The sequence below is a fragment of the Chamaea fasciata genome, unplaced genomic scaffold, assembly GCF_029207755.1.
Source record: "Chamaea fasciata isolate MVZ Bird 193981 ecotype frontalis unplaced genomic scaffold, bChaFas1.0.hap1 SCAF_13, whole genome shotgun sequence".
Lineage (NCBI taxonomy): Eukaryota > Metazoa > Chordata > Aves > Passeriformes > Sylviidae > Chamaea > Chamaea fasciata.
The window spans coordinates 6,044,840-6,066,553 of NW_027094098.1; the positions used below are offsets into that span (position 1 = coordinate 6,044,840).

The following is a 21,714-nucleotide window of genomic DNA, read 5'->3' on the forward strand; positions in this document are numbered from 1 at the left end:
TCTCAACCACCATAGCAAATGAGTTCTCTACATCTCATAATATAGGAAAAAACAAAGATCCGAAAAGCAAGAGATAGAGGTTATCAAGAGCAGAGTCAGACTTCTCAAGCATTGCTTTTACCAGACAGACACTACACAAAACACAGAGATTGTAAATCCATTTCCTGTGGGTTGTCTCAGGTGAGACAGCACACCAGCATGGCTGTGGATTAAAACAAAAACAAATCCCCTAAGTCTATCCATATCACTGCTCTCATTTCTCCAACTGCAGGACCCTTATAGGCTAGAAAGACGAAAACTTTTGCTAGACCCACCACTTTTAGCACAGTGTTTTTGTAACCCTCTTCTTGAAAACAGTTGATTAAATATTGCTGTCATAAATTTAGCCTAGTAACAGCTGGGACAGATTTACAGGGGATGTGGGTTTTTTTATGACTATCTATTATTCATGGTGTGTTAGCCCTTACAATGTGTTTAGCCAAGGAAAAAAAAAGATAAGATATCCTCTGGTTGATTATTGACAGATTCTTGGCAGCTTGTGTCCCCAGGACTGCCTGGTCACAAATAAAATGAATCCAGCCTCTAAAAGCACTGATTCGATAGCTTGGCTGTGTCAGACTAGAAAATGATATGGACTGAAGAGGACAGGGGCAATCACTTGTAACAAACACTGTATTTTTGTCTCTTAAATCTCAGGCACAAGTTTGTCAGAGGAGCTAAGCTGTCAGCCCCAGGAGTGTGCAGTAAATGCTTCCCCAGAAACAGCCTGACCTGATTCCTTCCTCCTTAGGAAAGCAATGTCTGCTCTGGAGGTAACAATGGCATGTGCAGGAGGATTGCAGGTGACAAGTGGGTATCCCAGGAGCTGTCAGTCAATCACGAATGTCCTTGTAGGACATGGACAGGGAGCCAATCTCCCTTCAACCTGGGGAAACCATTGCTAACACACGCTGCCCTGGCTGCCCTGTCAGCTACATGGGCATATTCACCTGAGCCATAGAGAGTAGAGATCAGTGCCTGCTGGTGTGATTTACTCCATGCCAGACTTCATGAGACAGGGATATCAACTGTAAAGCCACTTTGTTACAGATAGCAAAAGTCAAGACTTCACCACAGGCTCTTCAATATTTTGGTATCCCCAGAAACATCAGAGGATCCCAAGACATGACACTGAATTGTGTTTTTGTTCAGCAGGTGAAACCTGATTTCTTCCCAAGTTTTGTCTCGTGAGTTTCCTCAGTTTTGAACAGGAACAGTTTCCAAGGAACAGGGGGAAACTGCCAGTAGCATTCCTGACACCAGCTTATCTGGCCAGTACCATCCTGTAAAAAGAGGTGACAGGGATGAGTTACATCCCCCGCTTCATTCACACACACACAGTTGCCATTAAAGCACCATCCATTTTTACCTTGCCTCTATCCTGCAGGGTTCAGATGTTGCTCAGGAATGACACCCCTGCTGCACTTTAAGCATCTACAAGGCCTGATCCTAAAACCACAGTATGCAGGGACTGTATCTTTCAGAGGCTGAATTTCCCAAAAGAGGAAAGCTTGGGGATAAATCTGCAGAAATGTGCTGTGTTGAGCAGAGGCACCAACAGGCACAGAAGCCTGCCCTCAACCCCCTTGGATGTGCTGCGAATTCTCTCCCAGGACAGGTTCACGTCCCACCCTCACAATGAACAAAAACACTGCTGAGTACATCCCAGCAACTCAGTGCAGTCCTCTCACGGGAATTTTACTGTCCAGGTTCTGTGCACACCTGAATCTCGCCTCAGTTTGGTTTGCTGCAGTCCTCTCCAAGTCATCACTGCTCATGTGGGTGTATAAGCACCAGGACAAGCTCTACAGGAGTAATTTCTTTAAAATGAGACATTTGTATTCTGCTCTGAGCTGAGGGTCTTTGCCAGCAACACAAGTAAGAGGCTTTTTTTTTTTTTTTTTGGTCAGCTGGGCAGGCTCCTTCTGCTGGGAATTACAAGAGGTGATTTCAAGCTGGGTTTATTTCAATCTTGGTCAAATCACTTCAACCCTCCAGAGCTTTTCTTTTCAGACTCATTTGTCTGCTGTTGACTATTAGATAAAGATGAACCTAGGCCAATTAAATAGCAGCTCTTTTAATGAGCATTTTCCTCTCAGCAATCATGGGAAATACTGTTTGCTTGCACAGCAGATATAACAAGATCCAAGGTGAATGTATTTTATTATTGATTTTGCACAGTTCATTGTGCTCACAATTCCCCCACTTAGAAATGGCAAGACAATAAGAGACTGGAGACAGCTTCTTAGCAGAGCCTTCCTTCTGGTTATAACCAGAAGTGTTGTTTTAACTCATTCATCATTTGTTTGCTTTGCCTCTTGGCCAAGTACCTCACCCCACCCCTCCACATGACTTCTTCCTTTGGTTGACTCCATGCATGACTTGACTTCTAAACTGCAAGAGGTCACCTGACACACAGGTCCGTCAAACATTAACTCTGCAAGCGCCCTGGTGTCACCCGGACACCAGCTGCTCACACATCCTGGCTCACGAGTCACCAAGGTAGGTCATCCCACCCAGCATGCCCAGGTACTGCCCTGCTGACTGGTCTTACTGCTCCATTAGCAGGAGCTATGTGCCTTTGGGAAAAAGGAAGGAGAACTGTCATCCGCCTGCCCATCACTCCAGTGAACACATTCTAAGCATCCTCCTGCCACTGATAGAGAAACCAGGAATAAGCATCCTCCTGCCACTGATAGAGAAACCAGGAATCTCCCTCCCTAAATAATCAACAACGACTCTGAAAGCCCAGATTGGTTTCTGCTTGTGTGTCTTTACCAGGCATTGGTGACCAAAGCCTCAACTCGAACAACAAATACTTTACTACAGTCAGCGCTGTTGTCATCGTGGGGGCTGCGTGGCCTCCAGAGATACCTGCAGGATGCCCTGACCTCGGAGCCGTGCTTGAGCCCAGGACAGGATGCTGCACCTGCCTGGGACAGCCAAACACAGGCAAAAAGCTGAAGCCAGGACAGCCCCAGAAAGCACAACTCAACTGCCAGATCTGGGGAGAGGAGCTGAGACCGTCAGCGAGCTGGTTACATGAAATAAAACCCAGATTGTGCATGGGAGGGAGAGAGTCATCATCCTCACTCCTGCTAAGACCTTCTGAAGGTGCTAATTGCTCTCTCTAGGAAACCACATTCCCCAAACTCCAGTTATTTCAAGACTCATGAGGTTCAGCTCTGTTTTATCTCTGGTTGCCATACCAAGTGGGTGAAACTGCAGCAGCGAAAGGATAAAACCAGAGAAGGTCTTGTGTTGTGTGACGGAGGCAGTGACGCATATCAAACAGAAAACTTCAAAAGCCCTTATCCAGCTCAGAGCCGGGTGATGATGTGTCTCCTCAGAGAAAGCCGATAGCCTTGAGAGACAAAGGGCCCCCTGAGAGCCAGGAACGCGCTGCGCCTCCCCGGCCGCCTTCATTAAAGCTTTGGGCCGGTTCCCAACGAGCCGAGCCTCTCGCCGAGGCTGCTGCCAGAGGGGTAGATAAGAGCACAGAAAAGCTGCATCTGCAAACCCCTTCCTGCCTCTCCCCCTCCCCGGGCCTGCCTGTTGCACCAGCACATTAACCTTTTGTGCGTCCCACTCTCGGTTTTTTCTTACCGTATCTGTTTTCCACCATCACCACAATCCCCAGATACAGAGGCCGCAGCAAAGCACAGCAGCTTCGTTTCAGGCTTGGAACGCCATTCCAAAAGCACCACTGTGTCAGTCTCAGCCTTGGTTTCATCCAGGACATGCACACTCAGTGAGCACAGCTTGGAGAGAAGGCACAGGTGGTCCAAGGGCAGGGCCAGCTTCAAGCAGAGACCTGTGAAATAATCACACAAGAGTCATGCTGCAAATTCAGACAGGAAGGGGGAGATGTATCAGATCCCACCAGAGCCCTGGGGAGGACTTGGACGGGCAGGCTGCTCTTACTCATCCTCTAATTCATCTGGGAGAGAACTTCTTTTGCTTCCCATTGCACAGTTATCACTGCCACATCTTCAAGTATCATAACCAGTGTCTTGAAAAACCTTCCCTTTTATAATTACCAGGATTTTAAAATAACATATCCATTTGTCTTTATCAATATTATGACCAAGGGGTTTTTGAAACTGCGATTTGGCCTGGAATGGGGAGAGAACAGCAAAGAGTCAATACAGTAAGATGAGAAAGTATACAACCATCTGTATCTTGCACAGTTTTTTCCATGGGAAACCCACAGTTTTATGTTGCTGGATCTTTTGCAGCCCAGGGTAGAAAGTACACACACCAACAAAATCCTGGGTGACAAGTTTTGACCTTAAACTTGCATCACCATGGGCAGATTACAAAGGAGGCACCTGTGACTCTCCCGAGGTCACCCTTCCTAATGACCCTCTCACCAGAGAGCACTCCTCCCTCAGGCACACACAGAGGTGTCACAGAAGAGCCAGCACTGCTGGCAGACACAGCAAAAGCACAACTTTTGGGCTCTGGTAAAGCCTCATGCAGATGTGGTGCATTCCCAAGTCAGTCCACAACCCTGACACCCAGTGGCATCACACTTCAGCAGCTTCAGGCTCTGTTCTCATCTGTGTCTGGAAATTTCCTTTCCTTCGGAGGCAGCAGCTTTGTGAAAATTCAAGTGGCTTAACTAAATCTTGTGACAGAGACTGACAGTGTTCTGATGCCTCATGGGATCATGCTGCTTGTGACCTCTTCTTTCCTACCTGAGCCAGAGCTGCCAACAGACTCAAAGTGGTTCCCCATTCAGAAGGTTTAAATGGAAAAAGGGCAAGGTTAGATATTAGGAAGAAATTCTTCCTTGTTTGTGTGGTGAGGCACTGGCACATGCTGCCCAAAGAAGCTGTGGATCCCCATCCCTGGAAGTGTTCAAAGCCAGGTTGGATGGGGCTCTGAGCAGCCTGGACTAGTTGAAGGTGTCTCTGCTCATGGCAAGGTCTTGGTACAAGATTGTCTTTAAGGTCCATTTCAAACCAAACCATTCTATGATTCTGTGGTCTCCAAGCACAGCTACAGGAGGTGGCTTTCTTCTCTTCCTACATTTTGGAGACAATATTTCAAAGAAAGCTGCTTAAAGCAGCCAAACCAGCAAGCTCCTCTCCTCTCATTAAAAGGGAGCTGCTGCTCTACCTGATACTGCTGCCATTCCCCTGGCAAGCATTGCCTGCAGCAGTGCCAGGTCTGAGCTCGTGGTAATTAATATTTTTAGACAGGTCACATTTCTGATGCATTTTAAAAGAAACAGAGAAGGATAACTGCCCAAAGTCCAGGTGCTTTGGGACTTACAAGGAGTCATCCTAGAAAGCCAACTGCATCAGGTTTCTCTGAATGCTGAGTTTTACATGAAAAGGAGACCAGCTAATCTCTAGGGGGTTATCTACAAGCCCTTTCCATTAATTGCTTTGTTAGTGTCTTGCAGAGAGGGTTCTGGGCACACCAGCAGTAAAACCTAAGAAATGCACCCTGCTGGCAGGTGGAATTGCTGGCCAGAGTCTGTTCACTTTGCATTTGCTTCCAAACTTGAAGCTGTGCCCTAAAGAAACCACAAAGCAATCATTCTTCAAAGAGAACGTCAACATGGGGACAGGATTGGTTTGGCTTTCCTTGCTGCTTTCCGAAGTCCCAGAAAATAGAAGATATTATTTGTCTTTGGAAATCTCATATGCAGAGTTACATCTGCAGAAAATAATAAAGAGAGCATTGATGATAGAAAATCTAAGAAACAGCTCCAAGAGCAGTGTGTTCATGGAAAAACTACTGTTTTCCGTAACTGTAAACACATTCAGGGAACACAAAAATGCAAAGAATCAGGTTACATTACAGATCTGTGATTGCCCATCTTATTTTACACACATGCAACCCTCAGCCTTTCAAGCTACAGCTCAAATTCTGCAGTGATCTCCAAAAAATTGAGAAACTTCCAAGTCTGAATAAATCCTGGCTTTTGCTCTTGTAGCCAGTTGAGATCCTTCGCAAGATTTTCTGACCAGTTAATACAGCAGCTTAAAATTAACATGGAAGTGACTGAGTAGTTCTGATGGAACCTGACAAGCTGGTACAAGAATAGAATTGGTGAGTGGATTTTTAAACTTTAAGTCCGAGGATTTCTTTGAATCCAAAATGAAAGTAAAAAATGTAATGGTTGTAAAACCCCATAAGATGTTTAGAAATTATTTGAAGGGCTCCTTATAAGCCAAAGACTTTGAGTTTCTCAGAATCTGAGTTTCTAGCCCTTTTTCATGGTAACAGTCAGGTTCTGGGCATGATAGTGGAGAAAAAGTGGATTCCAGTTCTTAAAGGTAATACCCACAGCAGAAAAAGATGGTGCAATACAGGTGTCCAGTTTTTTGAAAAATTTGGCTAATTTTTCTTTTCTTTTTAAATATGTAGGGTCTAGAAAGGCTGAAAGGGAGAACAGCACAGTGAAGAAAAAGGGCAACCCATCTTTCTGTTCGGACGCAGCCCAGCCCCAGGTTCTTGTGGTGTGTGCTCACAACACTAATTTTTAAATGTCCATTTACGTATTTTGGAGAAAAAGCAGAAATGAAAGCAATGTGAACTTTTAGGGAAAACCAGAGGGGAGGGGAAAGGGTTATAAATTCTTGGTACAAACCTTACATCCCATTCAGCAAGGGAACTGCCCAGAAGAACACAAGCTACTTGTATAAGACACAGTTTTACCCACTCAGCTCAAGGTGAATTTGAAGCACAAAAAACGCACCAGTGGAACACAGCATTGCCTATACTCTGCTCAAAGGAGCAAATATTCAGCCAGAGGAATATTCAAACAGAGCGAATGGCTGCCAAGACCCAAGTTACATGGGTACGCAAAATAAAAATCCCTGCAAGGTGCATTTTTGAAAGCAGACTTCTTTCTGAGACGCATTAAGATGCAATAAGTACTTTGACAAGAGGAGTTTACCAGGGAAATCTGTTAGAAGGATTAGGTGAGTTGAAAGAAATTACTTCACAATTATTGCACTGAATATAGTCAATACATATAGTAGAGAGAATTCAGGTCTGCGCCTCTCTGAGAAATTATGTTTTCTAATTTTTCCATGCCAGATCCCCTTTCTTGTATCCACTCATTCTCCCAGCATAATGGTATCCATCTGAAAGAGGAAAAACATCTTTTAAATCCCTCAGATTTTCCTGTTGTTGTTGTTTGCCATTACTTTGTTCTTAAATAGTGTCCTAAAAATTGTTTGTTTACATTGCAACCTCTTCATGTTTGGCTTTTCTGCCAACGCCAACAGGGAAATGAGGAAGAAATGGCTTTGCTATTAGAGAAGAGGGAAAGGATTCAGGTCCAGTTACTGGCTATCCTAGAGGAGCCCTTTTTGAGGCAAATCAACTTGACAAGGATTTTCAAAATACTCCACATTTCAGAAATAAATCAATGACCAATATAAAACCAATATTGTCAGGAACCTGAAACCAGTATTTGTTATTTATAGGAACATTACACCTCACCATCTATCAGCCCCTAAATTGGTTGCAGACTTTATCTTACTCACGCTGCCCTCTTGGGAGGGCTTTAGGAGCACCCTTGATATCAAGGGGGTCATTTCACCATTATCACAAATTAATTTTTAGAAATTTCCTGAAGCCTATGGCTTCACACTTCACAAACATCCCTCGAAAGCAAAACTGAACTCTATCATCTTAGTGCAAGGCCAAAATCCAAACTGGCACCTACATGCTATGAAGATGGCTGAAATGCACACTTTTGTTCCCACCAAGAACACTCCAAGAGATGAAATAAAACTGTCAGACATCCCCTCAAAAGGAGAAACAAGGCCCTCCAAACACAGATCCAGTACAGCATCATGTGGAAGTCAGAAATCACCACTCACCACCATGATGTGACTCATCACCTGATGGACAAGGCAAAGACAGCACAGCTAAAAGAGGGACAATGAATGCTCTTTACATCAGCCAGAGACATGGCAACAGACTTGAGATGCTGGGGGAGACAGCACAGCCTGTTTGCCACCACACCCCACATGACTGATCTTATATTAATCCTTTCCATTTAAGAAAGGAGGTGGAAAGGTGCACTTTCACTCCAAAGCAGAGCTGGAGAGGAGGAAGATCACAGCCCCTCCTACTCTCTCCACCCCAATTCCTTCACCTGGCTGTAAGATGTGCAAATGTCACAATGCACGGGTTTTGCTCCAGCCACTTCAGCCAGATGACATTCCGGCTCTCTGTGGCTCTGGACCTGTGAGCAGCATTTTCTTGGTGAGGCTTTTAAGGCATCTTCTGCTGCACAGCCCTATTTACCTTATATTCCTTATGTTCTGACGTGAGCCCGACTTGTGCACACAACTGGCTCCTTTTAGCCATGATGTTTCAGAGTGATCATTCCATGCTTTCCCAGGGTGTTAGTTTAGCAAACACAGTGTGTTTGTCACTTAGCCACAGCACAAATCAAAGCACACTGCTCACACTCTTTCCTTTCAGATGGGGAGATGCAAGACTTGCCAGGAAGCCAACAGAGGGGTTTGGACAGATGAGACCTGCAGGGACAGACTGCACCCCAGTGTCTTTGCAGATCTGGAGACTCTCCCTTTGGAATGTCTAAAAAATGCTTGCAGCTCCATCAGGAAATAAAACAAAAACTGCTTCAAAACCAGCAACTGCATTGGAGCAGGTGGATAGTGAGCCGGATGGAATGCCCTCCCACAACAATTTGTGAGGTTTTAAATATCTCTGCTCAGAGAAACTAAAAAGTCAAAAAAATCTCACAATTTCTCCAGAAATAAGAATGCTGGGGGAGGAAAAGAGGAAGAGAACATTTTGTTTCTATTCATTTTCAGGAATTCCATTTCAGTTCCAACATTTTTTTAAACCTTCAATTAATGCTAGCTATCAAACTGAAGCAGCATTTGGACCTAAAAACATTGAAACTTTGCCATTTGGAAAAGGTCAAACAATTTTCAAAACATTTTCGTCCAATATTTTTCAGCAACTGAAATTCATCAAAACCAACATTTCCCCACAAAATTGTTCTGTCTCAGACAATTGGCATTTTCTGAGGCACAATGCTCCTTGGGGGATCTCCTTGCCAGCTCCTTCCCTTTTGCCACCAGCTGCCCCCTCCAGCAGGCAGCCCCTGCTGTCCTGTCAGACCTTGGTGACACACCCTGGCTCCAGTTCAGGAGATCAAGTCAATCAAAGGCTCACACCCGGCCTGGATATGCACATCCACAGGGGTCATTACATACTTCCTTATCTCCATGTTTTATCTGCATTTTGTATCTCTGTTTCATCACCCAAAATGCAGCCATCAGGCAGAGGAGTAAGGAGAGGTCTCTCCCAGAAACCTGCAAATCCCAACACCCACTTACGTTTGGATGGGATTTACTGACAAATGACTGTAAAACAGGAGAGCTGCACAGCAAGGACTTCATTGCAGCTACAGAAGGTACTTCCACGGGTTGTGAGCAGAGCCTGGCATGCAGCTGCTTCTGCTCTGACTCCATGCTAAGAGGTGTCTGGCTCACAGTCAACTCCATCTTTGCACACGCAGACAAGCTCAGGTTTGTCTGTGCTCATCTGTGTAGACATGAGTAACATGCTGGGGCCAAAGTCATAGTCTAGTCCATAAACAATCTCCATCAGAGCACAGCAAACCACATCAATTAAAGGAGAAGAGACTGAAGCCTTCACCAGGAACTTACCGAGGGCTGAGTCAACAGGAATGCAGACATACACCTGTGCTGGCAGTGTTGGCTGGCATGGGAAGCAGGAATAGCACCAAACAACAGCCACAGACTTCCTCAAAATTATACAGGACTATTAAATTCCAAAGGCAGAAATGCCATATTCTCTTCTCTACATACACCGTCTCTCCCCAGCCCAAGCCATTTAGAAAAGAGCAGTACTGAAGGAGCACCTTCACATTCCAATAGAAACTAAACAACATTCCCTCCCAGAAACTATCAGGGTCTGGGACTGCAAATTCAGCTCTCTACACCTGTCACTCTGTAATACAAACTGCTTCCACAAATCCTCTTACAAACAGAGCCCTGAGGAGCTATTACAAGTCAGCAGGGCTGGGAACTCGCAAGGTCATCACCTACTCATTGATACACAGACCCACAGCTCTGTCTCCAATTAAAGCAGCCTCGAGTTAAGCCTTGTTCTCCAGATCTGGAGCCTCCTTGTCAGACATCTACAAAAGAACTGGCTGTCGAAGGCATTTGGACTGTGCCAGGCACCACTGCCTGTAGGTGGGAAAAGTGTTGTGCAAGGAAGGTTTTCATCAAGGACCTGTTTCCAGTAAATCCAGCTCTAACACAGAATGCCAGAGGGATTTATCTCACACACAAATGCTAGACTCCTCAGAGCACTCCAGCCAGAGAGCTGAAAAGGGCCATGGCACAGATCCCTGCCTTACAGTGCCACCACGGTGGCCTCAGCCCCAAGGGGGTACAAGCACACACAGTTTTCTTTCTACCTGGGAAGGGAATAGAAGTCAGCACTGCAGGAACCCAGTGTGACGGGAGCCAGGGCAGTAGATGGGAGCTGGAGAATCTGGACAACACAAAGGTCACTCCTGTTTCCTTCAGCAAAATCCTAAATATGTGGCTCAAGCCCCCTAAAAACCAGGTGCAGACCTGAGTGCACAGGTTACATCATCACCACTCTGTGCTTCAGGTGTATGGTTCATATAACTGAGTAAACAACTGCTGCATCTAGTACAGGATGGGTATACTGTGCTCTTGCAGAAAAATCACAATTCTTCTATGACTCAAAAAAGCCAACTTAAGGCTTTTTCAAGTTTCCAGGTCCTCCTTCCAGAGAGGTCCAATTCTCAAATCTAAGTCCAAACTGGGAAGGGTTTTAGGATGTCCTAAAAGGACATCCTTCATTCCACTTTAGAGACTGTTTTTTTTTCTGCTCACATACTCCCTGCAGAAATAATATTGTACCTGTTCCCACAGAAGTCCTCAGGAAGCTCCAGAGAAGGCCAGGGGGAAACAATCAAAGCCTTCTTGTAACGGATATACAGCAGAAACTATCAAACAACTTTGTGGGTTTTCCACTGAAGCAAGAGCTGCTTAAGCATCTTTCGACTAAAAAATATATGGAAAACATTTACCTATAGCCTTACTTTCAGTTTCTTGAATACTTCTATCAGTGTACATTTTTAAGCAGCACAGAGCAACGCCCCAAACCTTAACTGTAGGTTGGATTTAGAGAAAAAAAAAAAAAAAAAAAAAAAAAGCACTAAGCTTTTCTAAGACAAAGTTGACCAGAACTCCAGTTCCAAAACCTGTGTTTCTAACAGCAGTGAGTGACCCTCTTGTACAGCTGATCTGTCACATGCTGGTGTCCTTCTACCACTCCTGACCCTTTAATGTCCACTTTAAAGAAGGCCACAAGAGTTATTCAGTCCCCATTTTTCCTTATGTACTTCACCCCCCCCCCCCCCCCCCAAGATCTACAGATTACCAATATGAGCAAGAGCTGGTTACTTCACATCCCTCTTCCCCTACAACCCAACAAGCTGGTCTGGATTCTGTTTCTGCCTCAGCAAAAGTAACAGCAATCCTTTTCCCAATTCCAGCACGTCCATGAAGAGGGAGAGCTTGGTGCAGGTCCAGAGCACAGGGATGCTGGAAGCAGAGGAGGCAGCACTGGGCCAGTCTGATCCTGGCCAGGGCTATTGGCCTTGGTTTGCCTGCACGCCACAGGTAGAACAGAGAGGCAGCAAGAGGGGAAAGAATTAATTGGGAAGAGCTCTTGGCTCCTGCATCTGCACCTTACACTTGACAGGATGGGGCTGGATGGAGAGAGTGACTGTGTTTATTCAGCATGTGTTTACACAGAGATTCTCTCTTTCTGGGAAATATTCAATCTGTGATGCCACCCAAAAGCACCTGGAGAACCACCAGCCTGGGCTGACACTCAGCTGCTCCTGCACTGGCTGCACACCAGTGTTTGTGGTGTTTGTGGAGGTGGTACTGGCCAGCTGCCTGCCACAGGGCAGCTGCAGAGAGGATTTATTTCTCCTCAGACTTAGCCCCTTTTGTAAGTGCTGGGCCATGTTTTCCTCCCACCTGCTCAGGTAAGGAAGGTAAAACGAAACTGTTTGTGACAGAAAAATGAATGCTTATTAATTCTACAAAAGAATTACCCAAACTTCCCCTCTCTTGCTGGTCAAACTCTCCTTCCTGGGAGGAATTTTGGGCAAGTACTGGGTTGGTTGGGTTTGGGTTTTTTTAGCAAATTTACACCTGAAGCATCCTGCAGGAAAAGGTAATTCCAGTTTTGAGATGAAAAATGTCATCTAACTGCTTTGCTTTGATCCTCATACACACAAGGGACACCAGAACACTGCGCAGTCAACATCCAAACAGCCTTGTAGGAACAACAGAGCCTCAGAAGGGGCAAAGATTTTGTGACACTGACAGCATTTTACTCAGCCCTGCTTTACCCATGGGACCTCTATCAAGTCTCATTCCTTGCAAACAGCAGCATGTGCCAGCGTAAACCATTTGCTGAGGAGGTAAGTCCTGTCTTTCCTCCAGCACTTGTTCCATGCAGATAATCTAGCTCTGCTCCACTAAAAAGACACCCAAAAATCAGGGTGAGGAGTGCCCAGGCTGACAAGCAAAGTCAGCTTTGGGGGAGGGCAACTGGGAGCTGATCAGATGAACATTAAGAGCAGGTCTTAATCATCTTGGACATTCCCTTGTCATGCATTGCCCAACCAAGCACAGCTGGCCTTGGAAACCACAAAGTGAAAGGATAAAGGCAATGGCACAGGGCCAGCCGCAGCCTCTAGACATGGGAAAATTACCTCAGCCATCTACACAGAAGTTGTATCAACTGGTTGTTGAATGATGGACCCTGCACCACCAGAGCAGCACCAGCTGCTCTGGTACCAAACCATGTTGGTGATTTCTGTGTCTTGCACCATGGATCAAACAAGGGACACACCCACTCAGCTGCACTGTTTTGTCAGGTACATCTCAGAAATTGTCACAAATTTACATCCATTGCATCAATGCCCCTGAAAATTCCAAATGTCTACAGTTTTTGGAAGTTCATTTAATTAAAAAAACTTCATGTATTTTTTACAGAGTACAAGGGAGAATGCTCCTTCCCATATGGCAGGAGGGGGTTTTCCAATGCACAAACTATTCCTAGGAAGTTACAAAGCCAAGATTTCCTGGAAGAAAACGTACAGCTCAAAATTAGCATGTGCAGAACAGGCCCCACACAAACACATGTTACTGAGAACTGCAGGCAGCAAACCCTCCTGGCTGGGCAGGGAGCTGGAGCCCTGATGGCCAAAACATTTTCCCAGCTCTTCTCCTTTCAACCAGAGCAACTTTGACAAGCATTTGTCTCCTTTTCTTCATCAGTTAAAAGCTGTTTGGGACTGGGCTGAATCAGACAGATTGGGAGGTGAAATTGCCACATCTGGTCTTGGAGGCAGTCAAGCCAGAAGTCAAAGGCTTCTGGCCCCATGGCTGGGTTTCATTAGAGCACTAAAAAGCTACAAACAGGACAAGATAACTCCAAATAGAGAAAAGGCAGGCATGTCACATGAGGCAAATCAAGTTAAAGGCTCAAAAGTAAAATCTCTGCCTGTGTCCAATGCCTCCTGGGATAAATTCTGCTCTCCAGTTCATTCCAAGAACTTTTGGTGAGCTCCTAAGCAACACAAACCCCACAGCCTTTTTATCTGTTCTCTGCAGCTTTGTGGCCAGTCAACATCCCACAGGCAAGAGGCTTTCCAGTGTATGGGAGGCTGCAGGTACATATTTTGGCTCCCACACTCCTGCCTGGTGCCCCACTCTCCCAGGCAGCCCAGCGTTCACCGACATTCCTGGGAGAGCAGCAGTCTAGGACTCAGTGCAGTCAGGAGCTCAAAGCAGTGTCCTTTCATCCCAGATCCACCACCTACAGCTGATGAGGAGTGAGCTTCCGCACACTCTGGTGAATTTGGAGGACAAAAGGGATGTAGAATGGGACAGGGCTTTTCCCCATCCTCTGAGTTGTGATCCACGGCCGGGCTCCAAGATTGCAGCACCAAGGCTTTGACCCATCGTCCTACACAGCAGCTCTACTTGAGGAAGCTCTCAACTTAGTCAGCAAGTGATGCTGGGGTACAGCCTGCCAGGAATTCCCCAAGGAAATTTCTCAGAGGGCTGATTCACTGAGGTCTAATCCAGCTATGGGAACAGAACAGCTTCAGCAATCTCCCAGTTTAATGTTTTGGGAGGGGGAAGCATCTTGGAATAGGCCAGAACTGTTCTTATTTTAGGAGGTTTGGGTACCTTATGTGCCTTTGCTGCTGCTGGCAACCAGTTTGGATTTTTTTGTCAATTACCAGGAAACACAAAATTACAATAAAACTCACTGCAGTTTGGGAGGAAGATAGTGAAAATCAAAATCTTGAAACAATCTTACATCATGAGAAAATTTCCTCTTCTCTTCAAATCCACCCCTCTGATCCAAAAAGGAGGAAGAGACTGCATGAACATTTGTAACTCCCAGAGAGACTGACTCTTTCCAGCAATGTCTACAGTCATGGGCTGAAACATGTAATGTCAAAAGACAGGACGAAGCATATGAAAATAAAGAAATAAGGCTCTGGATTTTCTAAGCAGTTGTTTATGTTGGTGAAGTCCAAATTCAATTGGACTGCTCCCAGACCAACATTTTGGGCTGAAGCTGGGACATTGGGTCCGAGTCTAGTCAAAGACTTGATCTCGTTGAGCAGTTTGCTGGTGGCACGTGTTAGAACAGGGGAACAGCCTCAGGACTACTCTAACTTCATGTGGTCACTGTGGTCTGGACTGAGGGATTAGGACAACACAAAGCCAGGCTTCACCCCAATGGAGGAGGCAGTGTTCAAGGAGAAGCAATTCCAGTTTGTGTCATCAGCAAGAGGAACAATGGTGCAACAGCCTCTCCCCACACTTCTCTCTGCAGGGCAGATAAAGCCAGCCTTAAAAATTCCCCAGGAGGTTTAATGGCCTGATTACACTGGAAAGTCTGGCTTTTGTGGTTACAGTTTCCAAACAGGTCTAGCCTTCACCAGCAGCTGATTTCCTAAGGAGTTCAGTGCCCTGCATAGCAAAAAATAACAATGAGGCAGTTGTAGGAAGAGAAGAAGAGTGGAAGGGGAGAGACCACTGAAGCAGCTCAACTTTTCTCAAATTGTAATGAAGGTAAAACTCAGAAAGGGAGCACGAAGCAATCTGAAAATCAACACAAATGGAAAAAGGATGTTTCTGCCATTATGATCTTTGGCAGAATCCTGTTTCTCTGCCACAGATTTCTTGTATGCTCCAGGCAAGCTGTTATTATTATTTTGCCTCTGTGCAGTCTCAGCCCAGTGAGACAGGAGCATAACTACATTATTTGTGGAGGAGACAATCTCCATCCCAGTGCAAACCAGACAGGCTATGGCACTGCAAGGGAGCAGGTACCATGACACCCCTCACACTTGGTGTCATCCTGCAGAAACCATTTGACTGTGATTTCTGACCCACGCACATTTTTCCCATCCAGCAAAACTGTTGATTAGGAAGGTAAATGAGGATAACCTGGGTGGATGGTAGCTTCACACCAGGCTGTTGTAAAGACACAGGAGAATAAACAGAGGGTACAAGTGAAACATGATACTTCATGATGGTTTTGATAACCATGATTTTGATGGTTATCTAGAGCTACCTGCACTAGGTAGGTCTTTCCAGGGACATCGTGCCCTTTCTGGCCCACAGCTGTCACACACACTGAGCCTCCTTCACCCTGCTGGCACAGGCATTTCAGAGACCCACAACCTTGTGGATTTGTGCCTGCCCACAAGCAGCAATTCTGTCTACTACTGTGAATAATTTGAACTCCCAAGGAAGCAGAGGAAAAACAACTCTGACCCTTTCTCAGAACTGGTGAGGGAAGTACTTCCAAGTATACCAGCTAGGAAATTACCCCAAAACATTTCTGTGGGACTCAAAAGGAAATGCATACTAGAGATTTGCTTGTAAGAAGAAAACACACATGGAAAGTGCTGTGCTCAGAGCAATGAGGTTGGTTGAGTCCTACCAATTGCATAAAACTAAAGCTTTGCTTGCTTCTAGCATGTTTTCTCCCTTTTTATGGAAAAAAAAAAAAAAGGGTTGCCAAGCTATGGAAAAGTCCCCAGATGATGAGGGTCAAGGGGAGGTATTTGTCAGCAGGGACACCAAAACAACTCGAGTTTCTATTTGCTTGTTTTAAACATGTTGGTTCTGCATAAGATCAGTAAATAAAAACCTACATCCACGTCCCATAAATTGCAATAAGCTAATTAAGTCATAATATTTGTGATTCAATATACACCATGCAAAGGGAAGCATTAATGAATTTTACATAACAAGCAAGCAAAAAACATTACTTGCCAGATAGCCTCAAAAATTCATTAAACAGTCCTTTAAGAGAAGTGGCTCAAGTGCAGAGCACTAAAATGATAACAAAACCTATTAAGGAGCCTGTTTAATTAAGCACATTTTTGCTGGCACATTTGACACTTATACAAGGTGTTTGTGCTAAGACAAATAAAGTCATTCTTTTGCTGTACAGCCAAGGAGATGGTAGACAAGTCTATTCTTAAAACACAAAGATAACTCTGTGACTAAGCAGCCAAATACCACACTGTGGAAAAATCTATACAGGCACTAAGGGAATTGTGGATCTTTTCTGTAAAGGCCTAGATGAGCCTTGTGTGTGCTCTGGAGCTGAGCGACACAATTTGACTCAGTGTCATGCCACAGATATCCATGACATCCCAGAGGAGGATGGAAACAGCTCATGCCAGGCTGCTCAGGTTTAAAAGGCTGCTCTTGAGGAACACATAAAACACCAGCAAACACCAAGGGGCGGGGTAGGCCACAGAGGGAGCTCCTTTCACCTGTGCTAAAGGGACTGAGAAGCAGGGAGACCTTGTGCCTCCCTAGAGCAAATTGTAGCCTTGCTCTGCATCTTCGTTTTCTCTCCTACTCATCTTGCATGAACTGCAGTGCATTGAACCCTGTGCAATACACAGGATTTATCATTTTAACAGGCATGCTAAGGGTGGCTGTAACGCAGATCTGTTACACAGTGATGCCTGTGAGGAACAAACTGCCTGGTAGCACAGAACACCCATTGCTCACTCCCTCAGAGCCACGACAGGGACAGAACTCTAAATAAGTTCTAGTCAATCCACCCACATCCTCCACATGCTCTGCAAAAAGAAAACAAAACCAGAAAAAAAACAACGCAAAACCATTTTCTACTCTTCACCAGAAACATTTCTCTTCCTCTCCTGTCCTTCTCCTGCTGCTCCTCTTTGTTGTTGATCATTATGTTATAAATGATATAACACAATTACATACAGTACACACGGTTCATTGCAAGCTACTGCTTAATCATCATCTCACCAGTACTTTGGAGAAGTTTTATTGCAACTGACCCACCAACACTCAAGTCTATACTTGAGCATTCTCAGAATACACTGCAATTCATCCTTGAAACAAGGCAGTTGAGCCAGAAGACCCAGGAACTTCAATTAAAGTCAGTCTGATCCTACCTCCTACGCAGGGGCACAAGAAGTCATCATCCGTCAGCTAAATGAACTCGTGTTGGAGATAGTCCTCTTATTTGCTTGTTTGGAAGCAATGAACTTGGTTTAATCCCTGTACATTCACTTTAGAGTTGGACTCCATGATCCTTGTGGGTCCCTTCCATCTCAGAACATTCTGTGAATTCCCTGAACTTCCCTTATGCTGCTGAGCTTCCTGGCCAACACCTTTGGCTGCAGGGTTTTCACACAGGTTTAACAGATCTCAGTGCTATAAGCAGATTCCAGTAACAGCCTGTGCTTCTCTCCTGCTTGCCCTGTTCTAGTTCTCCTGGATTTACTGCACGAGTCTGTGGCTCCTGAGTGTGCAATTCCCCTGCTGACCTGGGCATCATCCTCTACCATCCCAGTTTCTTTGTAGGCAGCACTTTACTAGGAGAGGACCAGAAGCTACCTGTGAAAATAATTCATTTCCCTTCCTCAAAACTTTCTCACAGGGCAAGTTTCTGCAGCTCTCAATTCCTGCATTTTGAAAATTCCAGCTCCCTTACAGCTTATTCAGATGACACCTGTGTCTCCACACTTTTCCCCAACCCTACACACCTGTGCATCCTGCAAGCAAACAGCTCTGTAAATAACTCACAGGTTGGGATCCAGCAACTAGTGCTGTGTTTGGGCAGGAGCTTGCAGAGCATTCCCTGCTGCCCTGTGATCTGTCTCTCCAGCATCCACCATTGCTACCTACATGACCTGACATTGCAGAGTTTCCTGAAGCACTTCAAACAAAAGCATGGTCAGAGAAGCTCTGACTTCCCATTGACCTGGGCAGGCACTCAGGAACAGGCCTATTACTTGACCAACCTGGGCAAGAAGTCAAAAGGCAAGCACCAAAGGAGTGGAACTGCACCTGAAGAAGGGCTGAGAACTGGAGGGGAAGGTAGAGATCTTTTCCCACATACAGATAAAATAACCAGTCAATAAAATCCAAATCACTGGTTCACTCTCAATCACCTTTAACTCAGGAACTCTCAGGGCTTTGCTGATCCAAGCACCCAGCACACCACCACATGCCCTGAGGCACATCTCAATGCATTACTCACCGAGTTCTCAGTAAAAATACTCTTGAGAGGTGCGTCCGCGGCTTGGCCACAGCCTTACGGGGCACACACAGGCCCACAGATTCACACTGTTTAGTGTTTATCAGTCTGAGACTTAAAAAAATTATAAAACAGTAGAAACATACTACCTGCATGAGAAGTGAGGCACGTTCTCCCTTCTTCCCCCTCTCGTGCTTGCTAAGTGAAGAGGCTTCCCCAAGCAAAGAAACTGCAAAGGTATCCCAGCAGGACAGCTCTAACAATTTCAGAGAGCTTCCTGCGCTGCTCCCCGAGCCCCACGGCAGAGGTAAGGATCCCCACCTGCCAGGGCAATCAGTGGATCCCTGCCTGGCACAGGCCAACCAACCCAGGGCGGCCCTTCCCTGCACCAGGTGGCCAAGGACACAAAATCATCTGTCTGTTTGCCAGGCCTTATTTCAAACGCAGCTTTATCACCAATTTTGTGTTTTTCTGCAACGGAGCAACACAAGAAACAAAGAGGAGGGTGGAAAGTGTGAATACAGCAGTGTTGACAGAATCACTGCATTTCAAAAGCCTTTATAAATGGTTATTTACGACCCTAAGGGCTCCAAGTACCCTATTTGTAAGCATTTCAGACAGCCCTCTTTAGATGTACTTGGGTCTAGGGTCACCACGAAGGAGAGCAGGGGAAACCTGATCCTCCCTATAATTCCTGAAAGTATGCATGGCATGCTTTCTTCTTCTGGCATTTACAGCCACCAGAGAGATGCTGGTAGGCAATCCCTGGCAATGAAAGGTGGAGGTGCCTGCCCAGGATTTTGTAAAGTAGCTCAGCTCAGTCACCCATGGCATGTCCCCTTCTTCCTAGCTGCTGGGCTGGCAAACCCGCTATAGTAATTTCTTGAGTTCACACCTTCTGAGCCATCTGCTGTCACTACTGCTCCCTGGTCTCTGTTCTGAAAGGAAGGCAAATTTCTGTGCAGTGGTTTTTCAAACTAGAGTGCAGGTGCAGTCTGAAAGCAACTCCAAGCTGACCCCACTCAAATGAGGGGGAAAATTTTTACAATAGTAACAGTAGCTGGCAAGAAGAAAAGTCCAGATGAGGTTAGCCTAAAAGCTTAGGGAAACCTATATTCCAAACATTAGTTGCCATCCTCCTTGAATACAGTACCTGAAGGGCTCCTCCAGGGACTCTGGTCTTCATCTCAGTACACTCTTCTTATCAGGCAAGTCATCAAAAAGTCCTAAAAGTCCGGAGGATTCCCGAGTTCACTGCATTATCAGAACTCCCCATCACTGCATCACCCACACTGATGCAAAGTTAATTGAGTAATGAAAGCAATTCAAATTGCCCACAGCTTGTTCCTATCTCTGCTTTCAATTTCCTCCTGATTGAGGCTGATTGAGGAATGTCTCACCTGTCTCCTGGTGCCAAACTTTAGGCCAAGAAGGAATTTTCCCTGGAAGACATTGTTCAGGAGAGCTTCATTTCACCCCTTCCTCTCCAGTGTTCAAGTGCTGAGCTTTCCAGGACAGTGGGATGGATTTTTCCTCCAGCCATGAGTGCTCTGCATTTCTCCTGCTCTCCTTTGTGTTGCAGACTTGCCCTTTCCGACTTCTCTGATCTAAAGATTTTAAGGTAACTGAAGTGCTTGGTGAAAGAGGCAGCTCAAAATGAAGCATTTCTCTCTCCTTTTCACCATTTCCACCAGTTTCACTGTGAGAACAAGTCCATCAAAGTGACTTTAGGCTGCAAGCCCCTGCTCAGCAGAGCTGGCAAAACACATTTTGGAAACCAAAATTCACAAGTTCTGTGCTTTTCACCACTTCAATCACAGGAGAAGAAAAAAAAAATCGTTCACCTGTTGATGATCTAGGGACAGAGAAGTAGCTCTGCAGGGTGGTTGTTTCCAGAGCCAATGTCCCAAGCTCACAGAAGTTGTAGTTTAACCTTCATTTTCCCTGAAACTCTCTTAACATAATTCAGTAGTGCAATTATCTCTGAGTGTGTTATCATGAGCTATGCACTCAGTGATGCTTTTTGGTTATTTGAGGTATATTTATAAATGTTGAGCTCTTGTACAGTTTTAGGGCTAGACAGTTTTCATATGACAAAGAAAAATCAACAATTAGCTTCCCTGGTTTTGGAGCCAGAGGTAGTGTGGCATGCCATGCAGCAACACCTTATGCATTTAACACCTCCTATCACCTAGAAGCCCAGTTGTGGCAAAAATGCAATTGTTGTTTTCAATTTAAGGTTTTCAATTAGTTTTCAATTTAACATTTTCAATTAGTCAGCATTACAATAAAAATTACTTCCTAGCACATTCATTGTGTAAGAAACAACAAAATGTCACTCCAGAACTTGTGCATTTGTGTGTTTCTAATTAATTCTGACAGAGCTGGTTGGGCTTCAAAGCTGAAAATCTGTTTGGTTCTCAGAGCAAGGAACTCTGGCAAAGACACTACATCTGAGGCCAGGATCAGGTACTGGCAATTCCACTGGACACAAAGACCTAGGCTGGTTTATCTGGGGTCTAGGTAGAGAACCAGGGCCCTCAGGTGCTTTTGAGGGTACAGATGGCAGGGGAACATCTCAGAACAAAGGGAAAAGTAGAGATAAAAGGTGATATACAGAAGCAAAGCTGTTCTGATAAAAGCAACAGGGGGAAAAATAAACCCCTGACCTGAACAATTTGCATTCCAAACAGTACAGCTTTAAGAGATGAAAACCACATCTCACCTCCCAAAACTCTTGATGAAAAGAAAACAAACTCAGTGAAAAAAAATGCAGGGGGAATTTTGACACGGCATCATTCTTATCAAAACCTGGTACATGGATAAGGCTGCTTTGGTCTTTCACAATAACCAAATTACAATCTTTCCCCATAATCCCTCAGAAACGTGGTTTCTTGCCAAGGACAAGTCTCAGCCCTATTTGTACTTTTCGGACTGTGTTTTCCATGCCTCCACAATGGCATTTCACTGGGAGAATACTCTGTAGGCTGCTAAAGAACAGTGTCTCCCCACGAC

The 21,714-nt window shown here is 45.2% G+C and overlaps 1 long non-coding RNA gene across 4 annotated transcripts in view; it reads right to left on the reverse strand.

The window, feature by feature from the left end:
• The window catches only part of LOC136296323 (uncharacterized), a 92,621-nt gene extending 72,655 nt beyond the window's left edge, over positions 1-19,966 (reverse strand). For all 4 annotated transcript variants that reach the window (XR_010722891.1, XR_010722888.1, XR_010722889.1 and 1 more), the window contains exons 1-2: positions 19,853-19,966; positions 3,646-3,853 (exon numbers count right to left, since the gene is read on the reverse strand). This is a non-coding gene — a long non-coding RNA (uncharacterized lncRNA). The remainder of the gene's footprint in view (positions 1-3,645; positions 3,854-19,852) is intronic.
• Positions 19,967-21,714: the final 1,748 nt, after the last annotated feature.